The sequence below is a fragment of the Bos javanicus genome, chromosome 16 (assembly GCF_032452875.1).
Source record: "Bos javanicus breed banteng chromosome 16, ARS-OSU_banteng_1.0, whole genome shotgun sequence".
Taxonomy (NCBI): domain Eukaryota; kingdom Metazoa; phylum Chordata; class Mammalia; order Artiodactyla; family Bovidae; genus Bos; species Bos javanicus.
Window position 1 is genome coordinate 49076221 of NC_083883.1, and position 18385 is coordinate 49094605.

The window sequence follows — 18385 nt, forward strand, 5'->3', positions numbered from 1 at the left end:
GTGAAACTTACCTACCCCTGGGTCATCACAGGCAGCGCTGTAAATGGAGCAAGGTGAAGACAGAACTAAGCCATCTGAGCCACTTCCTTTTCCCAAACTCACCAGTGATTGTTGTCTAGGGGTCAGGGAAGGCCATGGGTATTATTGTCCTTTCCCAGGGAAACATGAAGCCAAGAGAAGAAGGTTCTGCTTCACCTACAACTTCTGATATGGACTCAAGATACTATAACAAGAGGGTCCGTCTTATGAGTGGTCATGGGGTCATGTGCTGAGTGGTAACTGCTGGCATCCAGCTAAGTGCCCAGCAACTCACATTTGTAGAGACATCCATAGGGTGTCACCTCTTCTGCCAAGAGAGCTGGGGCTGGCAGAGCTGCTGCGGGCCATTTCACAAAACGAGGCACACTGTCCTGCCTTTCTCTTGCATGGTAACGATGTGGGTTGAGGCAGAAGTCTGGTGGAGAAGGGTCACAAAGACTTCCTCTATTCCTAGTGCTGGGGATGCACTGGTCCTTCTGTGCAAACAGGAGCCTCTATCAGCAGAGAAGGGAAGATTAGGCCCAGCCCTCTGTCTACACATTCCCGCTCGAGGCCCCTGCCAACACAAACTAGCATCAATGTCCCTCTCAGGTTCCCTGTCCTAACCGCCTTGGTCCCTTAGTCCAGCCCATTCATTTTCATCTCAAAGGAAGAAAAAGTCTCATTTGCCTTGACCGGTGTCCACTGAGCCTCTCGTGTACCAGATTAGTCTTTTTTTAGGGCCAGAAGAGAGACTCCCGATGTTTTCTGAAATGGAAATAGAATTCCCAAGAAAGAAAGAGTGATGGGGAGGGGAAGCTGTGCAAAGGAGAAAGGAGGGGGTCCAAAGGAGGGTCTCCATTACCAGGTTCTTCTAGAAAGCTGGGCGGTGCAGAGCAAGCCTGGCTGAGACTGGCAGCTGCCTCCAAAAACAGACCAGGAGACCTTTCTTCTTCTAGAACTGTCATTCTCTGAGGTCATATACAGCCTCCAGCATCCTCTAGGCTCCCCTCTCTAAACCCATTCATAGTAGGGGAAGGTAGCCTTTCCAGGGGGAAGCTTTGAGCATCTCTCTGGGATGTTTAGCAGTCAGGGTGTATGAGGGTGTGGAGTACAGTGACCAGGAGCACTCCAGAGGGTCCCTTCACTTCTTTACAAGGAAGGGACTTTGATCTCCCAGGCCATGTTCATGTCCTAGGAACCCACACTTTGATAAAGAACATGCACTTATTTAGTATTCATTTGGTTGCACCAGGCCTCAGTTGCGGCATCTTCATTCCAACACATGGTATCTTTAGTTGTGGCGTGTAGTTCCCTGGCCAGGGGTGGAACCCAGGCCCCCTGCACTGGGGTCCCGGAGTCCTAGCCACTGGACCACCAAGGAAGTCGCTGATAAAGAAACTAGAATGACGGAAGAGGAAACATGTTGAGAAAAAAATAAAAAGGCCTCCTGGTTTTCTAACACATCCCCAAATCCGCACTTTTTTCTTACTTTATCTCTTCCTTATAGCCTTGCTTTGTGGATGTCCCAATTCATCATTTTCATCCTATCCGTGATGTGGCACCTGGAGGAGGAGACTCCTCAGACTCTCACAATTCAGTGTTTGTGCAGATCACTGGACGGATTTATGTCTTTAATTAAGGCAGTCTTTCTGGGAAAGCACTGGTTAAACCGCGGAGCAGATGTGGCATTGCCCATAGGAGGGTATGCTTTTCCGTTTAATTACAGCTACAAGGGCAGCAGCGAAGCAAGTATTTTCCGTGGATTCAGACAACTGCTGAGGCTGTAATTTAGGCATCCTGATTGTGCTGTTTGTCTCCCCACACTGTCCTTGGGCCTTTGCCTTGTGGTCAAATACAAGTTTATAATCCACTTCCAACCAGATTGCATGCAAGAGAATTATAGGCATTTTTCTAAAATAAAAAACACATCTCCATATATAAGGACAATTGCATTCCTAGTAGCTCACATTATAGTAATAGTGGGAAACAGTTTCTATTATAAGTTTCTTTTTGATCGATGTAACTCACTCTGAAAATGTCTTTGGGGCCTAAATCATTTCCTGTTGGTCTTGGCCAGAAAACAAACTCTTCTTCTTTCCTTTTCAAAAGCTTTTAGAACTTAATCCACTTAGCCATCTTGGGAATAATAAAAAGCCAGGGGAGGAAAACAAACCACAACGGTCATGATTCTGTTGACTCACAGCATCATTCAGGAGCGAGCCAGAACTATAGCTCTCAGCGGTGACTGGGGGGAGTGGATCCCAAAACATGGAAAACAGCAGAAGTCCCATCTGAATACAGAACCACAAAGCTTCTCTTGAGGACTTGAACATGCTATGACCTTGGGCCACAGTACATAATAAAATTCCGATCTTATCCTGGCTGGCCCCATGCACATCGTTTGACCAAGTTAATTCCTTATTGAAATGAACACATCCTTCTTATCTCACCGGAGGGAAAACACATGCTTTCTCTCATCTTACACCAGGGTTAAAGACCCAGATGGGATAAAGGCATCCTCGGCTGACCGTGTGGCTGACATTCGTGTCTCTGCTTCAGTCAGTTGGTTTCATCTTCCCTTTGATTTCATGTCACGCACTCCAATTAAATTTCGCCAATATATTTGGACCTGCTTTTTAAAATGATTTTATTTATTTATTTATTTTTGGCTGTGTTTTCACTGCTGCATGGGCTGTTTTCTAGTTGCAGCGAGTGGGGGCTACTCTCTTGCTGTGGTGTTCAGGCTTCACATGGTGCTGGCTTCTCCTGAGGCAGAGCAGGGGCTCTAGGGCACTCGGACTTTAGTAGTTGTGGCCCGTGGGTTCAGTAGTGAGGCTCCCGGGCTCTAGAGTGCAGGCTCAGTAGTTGTGGCGCATGGGTTTAGTTGTAGGACCCGCTTTTACAGGTAAGAAAGTGTCCTAGGAACAGACCAAGAAGCTCTCAGGAGACTTGCTGTGTTTGATTTAGTCGCTAAGTCCTGTCCAACTCTTTGCGACCCTGTGGACTATAGCCTGCCAGGTTCCTCATCCTTGGGATTTCCCAGGCAAGAATACTGGAGCGGATGGCCATTTCCTTCTCCCATGGATCAAACCCATGTCTCCTACATTGCAAGCAGATTCTCTACCACTGAGCCACCTGGGAAGCCCTGCTGGAAAACTGGAGTGTCTGTTCAAATCAACCTTGAGGGTACACTCCCAAGATTTTTCCTGTTGAAATTTAAGATGAAGGTCAAGTCTTGATTGCAATCTTTGTCACTAGCTGAATGGAAGACAGACCTAAGAGCCACCTGACCAATTGCGTGAGTCACCAACTCCACAATACCCTTCCTTGTTACAGAGTTAAAAGTTGCCTCACACCCCACTCTCCTAATTGCAGATGAGCTCTGGGAAATTGATGCTAGCTTAACATCCTGCCTGTGGATTCCATTTTCATATCAAGAGGGGACAGACTCTGAAGTATGAAACCTACACATTCTATGCACCATATTTAAGCTGATGTCACTGCAAATGTTCATTGCATGATCTGAGAAGTGAAATACATGTACATTGTTTTTCAGTTGCTAAGTCATGTCTGACTCTTTGTGACCCCTTGGACTGCAGCATGGCAGGCTTCCATGTCCTTCACCATCTCCCGGAGTTTGCTCAAACTCATGTCCACTGAGTTGGTGATGCCATCCAACCATCTCACCCTCTGTGACCCCCTTCTCCTCCTGCCCTAGTCTTTGTGCACACACCCATAACAAGCACCTACAGCATGCAGGTACCCATAGCTTGTACCTACAGCATGCACACACCCTCCTGAGGTGCTGAAGATATTCTCAGAACACTCTGACATCTGAGTCCCTGCCTGCTTGCTCCCTCCCTGACCCACAATTTTTTCCTCGTGGTTATTCCTTGTGCAAAATTAACTTGCACAAGACCGTTTCCCATAGGTCTTGGAAAAGCTATTTGTCACAGACCTGCGCCTATGATGTCTAAGATGACCCTGCTGGCTTCATTACGCATGAAAGATAAGCTTGGAGCTAGTTCCCAGTGGGGTGCCTTGGCGGGTCCCCGTGGGGATCAGTGATAACTGGCTTCAGGTTGACAATCTATTTCTGTGGAACAAAGCAAGGAGACTTAGAATGTGTGAGCTTTAAATCTGACACTCCCTTGCCCTTGTTTGTTTTTGAGAAGCACCCGGTTCTTGTGGATGGGCTCCAGGGCTGGAACCGGAGACCTGAGTTCAGTGCTCATCCTTGGCCGAGTCTGGCTTCCTCAGCCATGAATCAGAATTGGACATTGCTAGCTTAGCCATGGGAGGGGCCAGGCAGGAGGGTGCTTTAATCTGAAGTTGTGTCTCATGTATTCTATTCTTAAGCACTTCTTATAGTTCATAACCATCACTGTAATTGGTTCCTAGTGATCAATGTGAATGTTCCTAGGACCCAGGAAAGGGGGAGACACAGTGTCCTGGGCTTTGTCTGATCCAAGTGACTTTAAATGTTGGGAGAGATGGTACAGGACAGCAAAGTTGTTTGGTCAGTTTTTCTTCTTGTTGAAGTATCTTTATGCACTCTCTCAGGCTTCCCAGGTGGCTCAGTGGTGAAGAATCTGCTTGCCAATGCTGGAGACCTGAGTTCGATCCCTGGGTCCAGAAGATCTTCTGGAGAATGAAATGGCAACCCACTCCAGTATTCATGCCTGGAGAATCCCATGGGCAGAGAAGCCTCACGGGCTGCAGTCCATGGCATTAAAAAAAAACTCAGATATGACTTAGCCACTAAAAAACAACAATGCTCTCTCTCAGTTGAATGAGCCAACACACACAAGAACATAAAGGGTAGAAGAGATTGGATTTGAGCCCAACTCAGCCCTCCTCATTCCCAGGCCAGGGGTTTGTCCGTTAGAGCCCACCTGTGAGCCAGCCTCTGAGGTTTTCACAATTTACCTCCCCTCCAAGGTCTGGGAGAGACCCTGCACCCTCCCTGTGCTGAGGCCCAACTCTCCAGGAGAATTCTTAGAAGTTTCCATGTACTTAGAAGTTTCCTTGGGAAACACATGTAAATCCACATTCTGCAACTCTGGCCCATGAACACAGCAAAACATGCTGACTATGCCTCACCGGGGGCTCAGGCAAATGCAAGAAGTCCACCCTTTTATGGGACACATCTGTCAATTAAAGTCAATTTTCCCCATGGAAACTGACTGGCAAATGAAAAAGTGAACCACACACTAGAATTATTTTACCACAGCAATTGTTTTGGCACCAAGTGCAGAGAACCACAACTTGTAAACCCAGCCAAGCTCTGACCCACAGACACTACCTGGGTGCCAGCCAGCAGGCTCATAAAATGCCCTCCAAAGCCCTAATTAGTACAACTTTGTCCAGCTCAGGATCTACCGGTGCTAAGCATGGAAATGCTTATTCTCTGGGAATTAATAAATGAACACCTGATAACAACCAGGAGTAATTGCTCTACCACCAAAATCTAATTTCTGTGAAAACACAGATTCCTCAAGCTTATGAAGCATCAGTAACACAACAGGTCCAAGGTCCAGGTTAAGACTGTGCCCAGGACCCTGATGATGGTTGAACAGGAACAGTCCTGCATCCTTCTAAGACCGTGCCCCCAGCCATGATAATGGTTGAACTGGAATAGCCCTGCATCCTTTACAGCCTGGATTAATAGTCCTGTTAATGAGGAATGTAGAAGATGGAAAGGAGTCATCCTACTGGACTCCATGGCATCAGGAGACTTGTGCTCAATGGTTGAACTAGAGCAAATTGTCTCCCTTGTCTCCAGCAGTAGAAATGACCAGTTAGTCCCCTGGGAACTCCCATGCTTGGCCCAGAAACAAGAGTGATGTGAAGCTCACTGGCCACAATTGAGCTTCCTGTGCCGAAGAAGAGAGTCCACTCGAGTCCTGAGACACCCATGATGGTTAATTCCAGGTGGCAACTTGACTGGTCACTTCGCCCAACTTTCAGTCAAACACTAATCTAGATGTCTTGATGAAGGTATTTTTAAAGCTATTAACAGGGTGCTTTTGAACTGTGGTGCTAGAGAAGACTCTTGAGAGTCCCTTGGACTGCAAGGAGATCCAACCAGTCCATTCTAAAGGAGATCAGTCCTGGGTGTTCTTTGGAAGGAATGATGCTAAAGCTGAAACTCCAGTACTTCGGCCACCTCATGTGAAGAGTTGACTCATTGGAAAAGACTCTGATGCTGGGAGGGATTGGGGGCAGGAGGAGAAGGGGACGACAGAGGATGAGATGGCTGGATGGCATCACTGACTCAATGGACGTGAGTTTGAGTGAACTCCGGGAGTTGGTGATGGACAGGGAGGCCTGGCGTGCTGCGATTCATGGGGTCGCAAAGAGTTGGACACAACTGAGCAACTGAACTGAACTGAACACTTAAATCAATAGCCTCTGAGTAGAACACACCTTGGAGAAGGCAATGGCACCCCACTCCAGTACTCTTGCCTGGAAAATCCCATGGATGGAGGAGCCTGGTGGGCTACAGTCCATGGGGTCGCTAAGAGTCAGACACGACTGAGCGACTTCACCTTCACTCTTCACTTTCATGCATTGGAGAAGGAAATGGCAACCCACTCCAGTGTTCTTGCCTTGAGAATCCCAGGGACGGGGAAGCCTGGTTGGGCTGCTGTCTATGGGGTCGCACAGAGTCAGACATGACTGAAGAGACTCAGCAACAGCAGCAGCAGAACACACCTTGGATTTGTCTTGAGGCTCAGCTGGTAAAGAATCCACCTGGAATACAGGAAACCTGGGTTCAATTCCTGTGTTGGGAAGATCCTCTGGAGAAGGGAAAGGCTACTCACTCCAGTATTCTGGCCTGGAGAATTCCACAGACTGTGTAGTGCATGGGGTTGCAAAGAGTCAGACACAACTGAGTGACTCTGACTTTCACTTTCAGAACACACATCCTTCATAGTGTGAGTGGGTGGGCCTAGTCCAATTTGTTGAAGGCTTTGGGAGAGAAAGACTTGGGTTCCCCAAGGAAGATGGCCTTTTAAAAACATTATTGAAGTATAGTTGATTTATAGTTGTGTCAATTTCTGCTGTACAGCAAAGTGATTCAGTTATAGAATATAATATATATTCTTTTTCATATTCTTTTCTATTAATGATTTATCACAGGGTATTGAATATAGTTCTCTGTGCCATATAATAGAACCTCGCTGTTTATCCATTCTATATAAACCAGTTTGCATCTGCTAACCCTAAACTCCCACTTCATCCTTCCCACACCACTTTCTCCCTTGGTAACCACAAGTCTATTATTTATGTCTTTGAGTCTGTTTCTGTTTCATAGATAAGTTTATTTGTGTTGTATTTTAGCTTCCACATATAGTGGTATCATATGATATTTGTTGTTCTCTGACTTACTTCATTTAGTATCAGTTCAGTTCCATCGCTCAGTCATGTACAACACTTTACGACCCCACGGACTGCAGCATGCCAGGCCTCCCTGATCATCAGCAACTCCTGGAGCTTAGTCAAACTCATGTCCATTGAGTTGGTGATGCCATCCATCCATCTCACCCTCTGTTGTCCCTTTCTCCTCCTGCCTTCAATCTTTCCCAGCATCAGGGTCTTCTCCAATGAGTCAGTTATTCGCATCCGATGGCCAAAGTATTGGAGTTTCAGCTTCAGCATCAGTCCTTCCAATGAATATTTAAGACTGATTTCCTTTAAGATGGACTGGTTGGATCTCCTTGCAGTCCAAGGGACTCCAAGAGTCTTCTCCAACACTGCAGTTCAAAAGCATCAATTAATTCTTCAGCACTCAGCTTTCTTTATGGTCCAACTCTCACATCCATACACGAATACTGGAAAAACCATAGCTTTGACTAGACGGACCTTTGTTGTAAAGTAATGTCTCTGCTTTTTAATATGCTGTCCAGATTGGTCATAGCTTTTCTTCTAAGGAGCAAGTGTCTTTTAGTTTCATGGCTGCAGTCACCAACTGCAGTGATTTTGGAGCCCAGAAAAATAAAGTCTCTCACTGTTCCCATTGTTTCCCCATCTATTTGCCATGAAGTGATGAGACCGGATTCCATGATCTAGTTTTCCGAATGTTGAGTTTTAAGCCAACTTTTCGACTCTCCTCTTTCACTTTCATCAAGTGGCTCTTTAGTTCTTCACTTTCTGCCTTAAGTGTGGTACCATCTGCATATCTGAGGTTATTGATATTTCTCCTGTCAATCTTGATTCCAGCTTGTGCTTCATCCAGTCCAGCATTTCTCATGATGTACTCTGCATACAAATTAAATAAGTAGGGTGACAATACACAGCCTTGATGTACTTCTTTCCCGATTTGGAACCAGTCTGTTGTTCCATGTCCAGTTCTAAATGTTGCTTCTTGACCTGCATACAGACTTCTCAGGAGGCAGGTAAGGTGGTCTGGTATTGCTATTTCTTTAAGAATTTTCCACAGTTTGTTGTGATCCACACAGCAAAGGCTATGGCATAGTCAATGAAGCAGAAGTAGATATTTTTATGAAATTGTCTTGCTTTTTCAATGATCCAGCAGATGTTGGCCAATCTGCTCTGGTCCTTCTGCCTTTTCTAAATCCATCTTGAACATCTGGAAGTTCGTGGTTCACATACTGTTGAAGCCTAGCTTGAAGAATTTTGAGCATTAATTTCCTAGTGTGTAAGATGAGTGCAATTGGGCAGTAGTTTGAGCATTCTTTGGCATTGCCTTTCTTTGGGATTGGAATGAAAACTGACCTTTTCCAGTCCTGTGGCCACTGCTGAGTTTTCCAAATTTGCTGGCATATTGAGTGCAGCACTTTCACCGCATCATGTTTTAAGATTTGAAATAGCTCCGCTGGAATTCCTTCACCTCCACTAGCTTTGTTCATGTGATGCTTCCTAAGACCCACTTGATTTTGCATTCCAGGATGTCTGGTTCAAGCTGGGTGATCACACCATCATGGTTATCTGGGTCATGAAGATTTTTTTTTTGGTATAGTTCTTCTGTGTATTCTTGCCACCTGTTTTTAATATCTTCTGCTTCTGTTAAGTTCATACCATTTCTGTCTTTATTGTGCCCATCTTTGCATGAAATGTTCCCTTGGTATCTCTAATTTTCTTAAAGAGATCTCTAGTCTTTTCCATTCTATTGTTTTCCTCTATTTCTTTGCATTGATCACTGAGGAAGGCTTTCTTATCTCTCCTTGCTATTCTTTGAAACTCTACATTCAAATGGGTATATCTTTCCTTTTCTCCTTTGCCTGTTGCTTCTCTTCTTTTCTCTGCTATTTGTAAGGTCTCGTCAGACAATCATTTTGCATTTCTTTTTCTTGGGGATGGTTTTGATCGCTGCCTCCTGTACAATGTCACAAACCTCTGTCCATAGTTCTTCAGGCACTCTATCAGGTCTAATCCCTTGAATCTATTTGTCACTTCCACTAATTATAAGGGATTTACTTTAGGTGATACCTGAATGGTCTAGTATCCCCTGCTTTCTTCAGCTGAAGTCTGAGTTTGGCAATACCCATGCTGCTGTGAAGGGCATCACTTCCTTCTTTTTTGTGGCTGCACAGTGCTCCCCTGTGTGTTTGTGCGACACCTTCTTCATCCATTTCTCTGTCCACAGACGTTTAGCTTGTTTCCTTGTCCTGCCTATGGTGAATACTGCTGCAGTGAACACAGCAGTGCATGTATCTTTTTGAATTACAGTTTTCAGATGGCCTTTGAAACACCACCACGTCATCAGTGTTCCTTGGGTCTCTGGCCTGCCTGCTTGCCCTGCCGATTTAGGACTTGCCTGTCTCAGAATCTCAGAGAGATGATAGAAGGAGACATATTTGGAGATACAGATACAGATGCTGATACAGACCCCCTACTGTTTGTGTTTATTAGGAGGACTCTGACTAACACAGACCCCGTGGCCACACCCTGGTCTCCCCCCGCCAGCCCTCAGACAGCCTTCAGTCCCATCTTGGAGAAGTTTGCTCTGGCTGTGGAATGCCTCTGTGTTCTGAACAGACCTCTAACAACAGCAGGAGTCTCTGAGGGAGGCACTGCCCCCCGCCCCCCCAGAATACCATCTGTTGGTTCTGAAATCATCCTAAAACCCCATTCTATCATGTTTCTCCCTCAACTGCTCAGAGATCCAAGGATGTCTGCAACCAGAGAGAGAACCTTAGGACACATGGGCATGGTGTTGGTAGCACAGGGTACTTCACCCCTGGCTTCTACTATCATCTTCCCGCTGATGCTGTCTTCAGTAGAGCTGGGCTTTCCCTCAGCCAGAACTATGCCCAGGCTCATAATTTTTACCAGACATACAACTAATACTGTTACTGTTCAGTAGCTCAGTCATGTCTGAGTCTTTGTGACCCCATGGACTGCAGCATGCCAGGCTTCCGTCTCCTTCACTATCTCCTAGAGTTTGCTCAAGTTCGTGCCCATTGAGTCAGTGATGCCATCCAACCATCTCATCCTCTGTTGTCCCCTTCTCTTCCTGCCTTCAATCTTTCTCAGCATCAGGGTCTTTTCCAATGAGTCAGCTCTTCACATCAGGTGGCCAAAGTATTGTAGTTTCAGCATTAGTCCTTCCAGTGATTATTCAGGGTTGATTTCCTTTAGGACTGACTGTAGTGTTTAATTTAAAAAGAAGTCTATATGAAAATAAATATGAAATGTTAATATTCAAGAGCTTTGCTAGTTTAAGAGCTGAGTGCTGCTCATTCTCTCAGTAGTGTCCAACTCTTTGCAATCCCGTGGACTGTAGCCTGCCAGGCTCCTCTGTCCATGGGATTCTCCAGGCAAGAATACTGGAGTGGGTTGCCATGCCCTCCTCCAGGGGATCTTCCCAACCCAGGGATCGAACCCGTGTCTCCTGCATCCTCTGCATCAGCAGGTGGATTCTTTACCACCGCACCACCTGGAAGAGTTACCTTGAACCAATATTCCAGGGACAGTTATCATTATTCTGCCCCAAAGGCTGTCCACCATGAACAAAAACGATAAGCGTTTTGTCCCTTGCAAGAGCCCCATTTGTCGCAGAGCTTGTAATATGGCTGGAAATCTGCTCCTCTCCTTCTGCCATATGTTTGCATATTCCACTTGCTGGTGCTCTGGCTGCACTTGGTCATATGGAAGCTTCCTTCCAAATAGTCCATTTAGATGCGTCAATTGCCCAAGCTGAAGACTGTTAGGCTCTGAACATCATGGAATTCAGGATAAATGGAGTAGATGAAACATCTGATTTGGAAATATGTTGTTGAAACTTGTCCAGTCACAAATCACAGCTCATCTGAGCCTTCGCTTCTTCTGCCAGAGGAGAAAGAACATGGTGTGTGGGGGTGATGGGGTCACTGTGTGGGGGGAAGGAATGCCAAGGTAAAGACAAGCCTGTGTGCACACTGCAGACAGCGCCTGGTCACCTCTTGCAAAGGGTCTGTCACTCCCAGGGAGGGTGGAGTCCAGAAGCTGCAGGACTGCAGGGCAACGAAAGTTCAAACATCCCAGGGGTGTCTCTGCTCAGCAACGCATGAGCTGGGTGGACCTGGATGAGTCACTTTGGAGCTGGTTGGAAAGGAGTTTACATTTGGCTCTATCTCATTTCCAAGGGTCTCAAAAGAGGTATACAGTATATAATCACTTGGATCCTCTGTCTCCTCTCAAATGGGGCAAATAATTCCTCATGAGATTGTTGGTGGAAGTCAAGGAGATCGGAAGGAGTCTTGCAGGTACATCCCAGAGATGCAGAGATGGAAGTATCTTTATCTTGGACACATGAGCTCAACGTGTGCACCTTACATCAAGGATGCCTTGAAGGGGAAGGAAGTGGGGATATGAGTCTGTGCAGGAGGGGTTGAGGGTGGAAGATACTTTTTAATCTACATATCTTAGGTTCTCCGACTGAGGACCCACAGTGGGGTGGACCAAAGTCAGATCAATAAGAGAAAAACAAGCAGAAGTATATTAACATGTGCCTTTGGCATAACATCTGGGAGCACCCACCAATAAGTGAACTAAAGGGACAGATAGAACTTGGACTTTACACTAACAAAATAAAAAGAGTTTGGGGCTTCTGGACAGGGGAGTCAAGCTGCGGTAGGGTGACTGGGGAAAGTTTGGTAAACAAGTGCTCTTCATTGAGGTTCATTGTGCAGATGAAGCTGGTGCCTTCTCCAGGATAAAAGTTGTAAAGGGCCCACCTGTTCCAGGTGCAGAGGGGATGTATCTCCACAAATGGTGATGTCCTCTACATAAGCAAGTTTTCTTTACAAAAGGGGGAATCTATGGACTGCTTTTAGCGTGTGCTGGTTCTCATTGGCTTTTAGCTCAAAATTGTCCATGTGCCAGAGTTATATTTTAGAGTGGCAAATGCTGGTACTTCTCAAACCCTCGGAGGCTTTGTGGCTGCTTCTGCATTTATTCTGTCCCTGTTTCCCGGAGGCTTTGCTTCATTGTCCTGTAAACTCCTCAGGGCTATGTTTAGGTTAACCCTGTGGTTAGATTAGATTAACCCTGTGGTTAGGGTTAGAGTTAGATTAACATTAGCAAATTTCCTTCGCAAAAGGGGAATCTGTGCCTTGCCTATGTCCCCTCCAACAGGTGTCCCCGCACCGCTCCATGACTTATCAGGGACAGATGCTCCTGTTAAATAAAGAGAGTGCTGTTATGGGGTGCTGATGGAAGAGAAAGTCAGGGACCATTTGGTGCAGTAGCTGGTAGGGCAGGTCCTGGAAGTAACACTACGCCCTGAGACCAGCAAAGGGGGAGTGAGTGGCTGGAGTCGAGCCCAAGCCCCCGACACTATGGATGCAATGATGGGATCTGGAAGATGCCTGCTGGAGTTGAGGACACCCTGAGCTTGTGAGCCCACTACACCAGAGTCTGTCCAGGCTGTGTCCCTCCTGGTTGTGCCATCTGTAAGAAGGGAATACCTTCATATACTCTTCAGTGACCAGGCAAGTGGGAGACCCGAAGCATAAAACAGGGCTGACTACCAGGATGCAAGAACAATTTTTTTTTTTAATTGAAGTATAGTTGCTTTGCAACATTATGTTAGTTTCAGGTGTAGGGTGTAGTGGTTCAGTGTTTGTGCAGAGTGTTATGGCTGTATTCCCCATGCTGTATTGACACAATATATCCTTGTTGCTTATCTACTTTATGCATGGTAATTTGTATCTGCTTGGGGTCTAATTTCTTATAAGTGTCAGCAATTTATCCTTGGAAGAACAATTGATTAGGCAAAGAGGACTCTCAAGCACCACCTTTCAAGGCTGTGTTCTACTGGATAAAAGCATTTACAGGGAAATGTCAGAGACGTAACAGACCACCTCTCCTCTGAATGCAGGCAGTGAAGAGACAAAACTCTTGCCTCAAGGCACAGAGGGCTGGTGGTAGCATTCCAGGCTTCAGCAGGAGAGTCACTTTTCTGAAAGATCCCCGATTCCCCCAGGTCCCTCCAGTCCTTCCTGAGGGTGAGCTGCAAGGGTAAGGAGGTGGTTCGCCCAGGTTATTAAAAGCAAAAGAATGGTCAGTGCACTGCAGGTGTCCAGGGATGGAATTCCTCCCTGGTGAGCAAGCAGTTGTCCCCACGGCAGAGTCCCTGGGGCAGAGTGTGGATGGCATCACTTTGTCTCCCCACAGATGCCTTCCTATTCTCCTTGGGCTTGTCTTCCTGGCCTTGAATACTTAAGGCTGACCATGGCCTGACCTTGGCTAAGCAATCCTATCTCTGTCACATATTTGCAGAGCGACACCAGGTAGCAGCTCGTTTGTTACCTGTAGGGCTGTGCAGCTCACGTTGAAGAGCTGGATTGTTATGCATTACCTGTTTGGAGGTAATAGTCCATCTTGGAGCATGAGGTAGAGTTCCATGTGAAGAATTTAGTGCAGAGCAGGGGAGAGGGGGTTCAGAATCGCAAATGTGCTGCTGACGTGACCCGTGGCTGCTTCCTGCCGAAGACCCATCCTAGCAGCACCTCTCTGCACCAGAACAGCAAGGTTTCATCCTCTGAAAACCAATTTGCATTCCATCTCTCCCGCTTTCTTTTAGGCCTAATTTTATGAGCGATTGCTTTGAAAGGAAGGGATGATCGCCCATTTACCGAGAGGCCATGAAATTCCTAATTGCCTTTCCAGAGATTTCTTCTTCCTGGCCCACAGCAGTCTTAGTCTTGTGTCTTCATTATCTCCTCCTCCAGCTGGCGGCTCCTGCTTTTCAACCACAGTCAGCGATTCCTCCCGCCGAGGCAAGCTTAGACCTGAATCCACATTCCTCACAGGAATTGAGGGGCCTGTCCCTCCCCCAGCTTCATCTCTCCTACTCATTCACTTCCTACTTATGCTCCAATCCCACTGGGTGTCTGTGATTGGGGGCCTTTAGCTTTACTGAATCATACAATTTATTGAAGTGTACAAACAAAAGTATACATAAAGAAAAATATACAAACAATTGCATTCATCTTGATGTGTTTGGACACAAGCAAACACCTGTGATACCAATTCCACAATCAAGGTACCAAACACACCCATCACTTCAAAAAATTTCCTGTGTTCTTTATTTATAGCTTTTGTTTTTGTTTTGGGTAGGAACATTTAATATGAGATCTTTGTTGTTGTTCAGTCACTAAGTCATGTCCGACTCTGTGACCCCATGGACTGCAGCTCCCCCATCCTTCACTATCTCCCAGAGTTTGCTCAAATTCATGTCCATTGAGTCAGTGATGCCATCCAACCATCTCATCCTCTGTGGCCCCCTTCTCCTCCTGCCCTCAATCTTTCCCAGCATCAGGGTCTTTACCAATGATTAGGCTCTTTACCAATGATTAGGCTCTTTGCATCAGGTGGCTAAAAATGGGAGTTTCAGCCCAGTATGAAATCTAGCCCTCTAATATATTTTGAAGTCTACAATACAGTATTGGTAACTCTAAACACAGTGTTATAAATCTCTGGGACTTTTCATCTCACAGAACTAGAACTTGGTACCCCTTGGCCATCACCTCCTCCCAGCCCCTGGCAATCACTTTACCCTCTTGCTTCTATGGGTTTGACTGTTTTAGATTCCAAATATAAGCAAGATCTTGCAGTATTTGTCTTTCTCTATTTGGCTTATTCCACTTAGCATAAAGCCCTCCAGGCTCACCCATACTGTCACAAACATCAGGATTTCTCAGTGTTTTAAAGGCTGAATAATATTCCATCGCGTATCACATTTTCTTTATGCATTCATCTGTCAGTGGACACTGGGGTTGTTTCCGTATTTTCATTATTGGAAATAGTGCTGCAGTGTAGACAACTCTTTGAGATCCTGATTTAATCGTTTGGGATATATACCTAAAAGTGGAATTGATGAATCATACTGTGGTTTTATTTTTTAATTTTCTGAGGAATCTCCATGGTGTTTTCCAGAGCAGCTGCACCAATTTTGATACCCCCCAACAGTGCCTGAGGGCTCCCTTTTCTCCAGATCCTCCCCAGCACTTGCTATCTTTTGATTTTTAATGATAGTCATCACAACATGTGGGAAGTGACATCTCACTGTGGTCCTGATCTGCATTTCCCTGATGATTAGTCATGTTCAGCATTTCTTTCTGTGCCCTATTGCCATTCCTGCAAATTCTTTGGAGGAAGGTCTATTCAATACCTTTGCCCATTTTCCTTCCATTTTTAACAAGCCCAGCTCCCTCTGCCCCAGGGCCTTAGCACATGCTGTCACCTTTTCCTGGAAGGTCCTTTCCATGACTGTCTTCCATGACAATCACTCCTGATGACCCACTCTGGACACCCCCTCTCCCAGCTTCACCTCTTCTACTTACCCACTTCCTATTCATGCTCTAATCCCACTGGCTACCTGTGACTGGAGGCTTTACTGAAGTATATAAACAATATACTTGCCCAACTAATTACTTTAGTTTTCATGACACTTGTCGAAAATTTACTAATACTTATGATAATAAACTGATCATTATTTTTAAAAACAGCAATTCTTTTGCTTAACTTCCTTCTGTCTACTTCCCAACTGCTCTCTGTTCAGAGTCACCTTTAAGATGAATGATCTAAGGCAAAGTGAACTAAGGGTCAGTCTCCTGAGGCTGACCTTTCTTTCTTGCCCATGCCCTCACCCTTGCTCCACATAAATAAAAGGGGCCCAGCCAGCACCCACGTGAGTCAGCACAGCAGGCTCAGGGATGGGAATCCCACCACCTCTCCACCTCTCCTGCTTCTCTGTTTTTACAAGGTTATTACAGACCCTTCCTTGGAAACCCAGGGCCCCAGAAGATGCAATAGCAACTGCCATCTTCTCTCTCCTGCAGTGGCACCTTCGGCTGTAACCCTTGCTGAAGGCATCCTAGAGACAGGTGTCCACCACATTCTCTCCCTCCTGGGTCCCACCCTGACCTCTGGACATTTCCACTCGGGGTCCCACCCCTTTCTCTACCTGCACCAATGGCAGCTCCAACTCCTACTGTAAATCCAAAATTTAAAAAAAAGAAAGAGGAAGGAGAAAAGGAGGGGTGGAAATCTTGGCATACTCCCTTTGATCTCTCTTTCTTTTTTTAAAAAAAATATTTATTTTATTTATTTGACTATGCCAAGTCTAACTGTGGCATGTGGGATCCAGTTTTTCCAGCAGGAATCAAACCTGGGCCCCCTGTACTGGGAGCATAGAGTCTTGGCCACTAGACTGCCAGGGAAGCCCCTGACCTTTCTTTCTTGCCCATATCCAGTTTTTCCAGGGTTGTCCACTTCTGGGGCTGGACATGGGCTGCTGAGCCATATTGCGGAGACTCCCGTTTGTCATTTAGCTGCAATAAAGTACTCCAGTAGAAGTGGTTCCAGCACCTGTTCACTGAATCCTCATCCCTGGACCAGCCTCTGGTCGCCTTACGCTCCTCTGGTCAGAATGCTTTCCTGCATAGTTTCTCTCCTAAGGATAGGACACAACACAATCTTCTATTATTTCTAAACTTGCTGCCATTTTTTTTAAAATTTTAATAGGGAACAGCTCCACTTTTTTTTTTTAGAGAAATGTTCTTTATGTAAATGCAAATCTAATGAATAAGCAAGTAAGTGTCTGCCATAAAGCATTTACTGTCTTGATTCAAAACACAAATCAGTTCCTACACTTCTGGGTTTGATGGAAATGTGGCTGGGAGGCAGATGAAAGGCAGCCCAACTTTTAGGAGTCGGCGCCCAATCTTGCCTCCACCCTCCCTCTTTGTCTCGTTTCCATAACGAGCTGGTCCAAGCTCACCTTTAAATGTCATCAGAAATAGACTGGCTTGTTGCCTTTCAATTCCAAGCTGATGGTGCCACTGGTTGTGAACAGAGAGGCAGTTTCCTGGGTGAGATGGAAAGAATTTGTTGATGGGGGTCTAACCTAGACAGCATATTAAAAAGCAGAGACATTACTTTGTCAACAAAGGTCCATCTACTCAAGGCTATGGTTTTTCTAGTAGTCAAGTATGGATATGAGAGTTGGACTATAAAGAAAGCTGAGCGCAGAAGAATTGACGCTTTTGAACTGTGGTGTTGGAGAAGACTCTTGAGAGTCCCTTAATCTGTAAGGAGATCCAACCAGTCCATCCTAAAGGAGATCAGTCCTGGGTGTTCATTGGAAGGATTGATGTTGAAGCTGAAACTCCAACACTTTGGCCACCTGATGCGAAGAGCTGACTCATTTGAAAAGACCCTGATGCTGAGAAAGATTGAGGGCAGGAGAAGAAGGGGATGACAGAGGATGAGATGGTTGGATGGCATCACCGACTCAATGGACGTGGGTTTGGGTAGATTCCAGGAGCTGGTGATGGACAGGGAGGCCTGGTGTGCTGCGGTTCATGGGGTTGCAAAGAGTCGGACATGACTCAGCAACTGAACTGAACTGCTCTATTCTGTGCACAGGGTGGTGCAGAGTTAATGCACAGACTGAGAGCATTGGGAAGGAGGGTATCACTTAGATTTATTGTTATTAATACAGTAGGATCCACATAATCACTGCTCCCTTAATAAACAGCATGTCTGCTTAACTGGGACAACGGCCAGGGGACTTCGTATGCACTTCACACCAACTCATTTAAATGATGAGTCCAAACCCTTTCTCTAGGCTTGCCTCGGCACCTGCCTGTTGCACCCAAACCTCTGGTATGCCCCAAAACCTCGAGTGGATCAACCTCTTACCTCGGCCCCAGTGTCTTCAAGGTTAAAAATAGTAATATAAACAACAGTATGAAGAGCAACTTACTGTGTTCCAGGCTCTTCCATATATGTGGTCTCAGCAGCCTTGCTGGGCTGGTCCGAGCACAAGTACCTGCCCATTTTGGCCTCAATAAACAGAAGCTAAGCTTCCCTGGTGGCTCAGACAGGAAAGAATCTGCCTGCAATG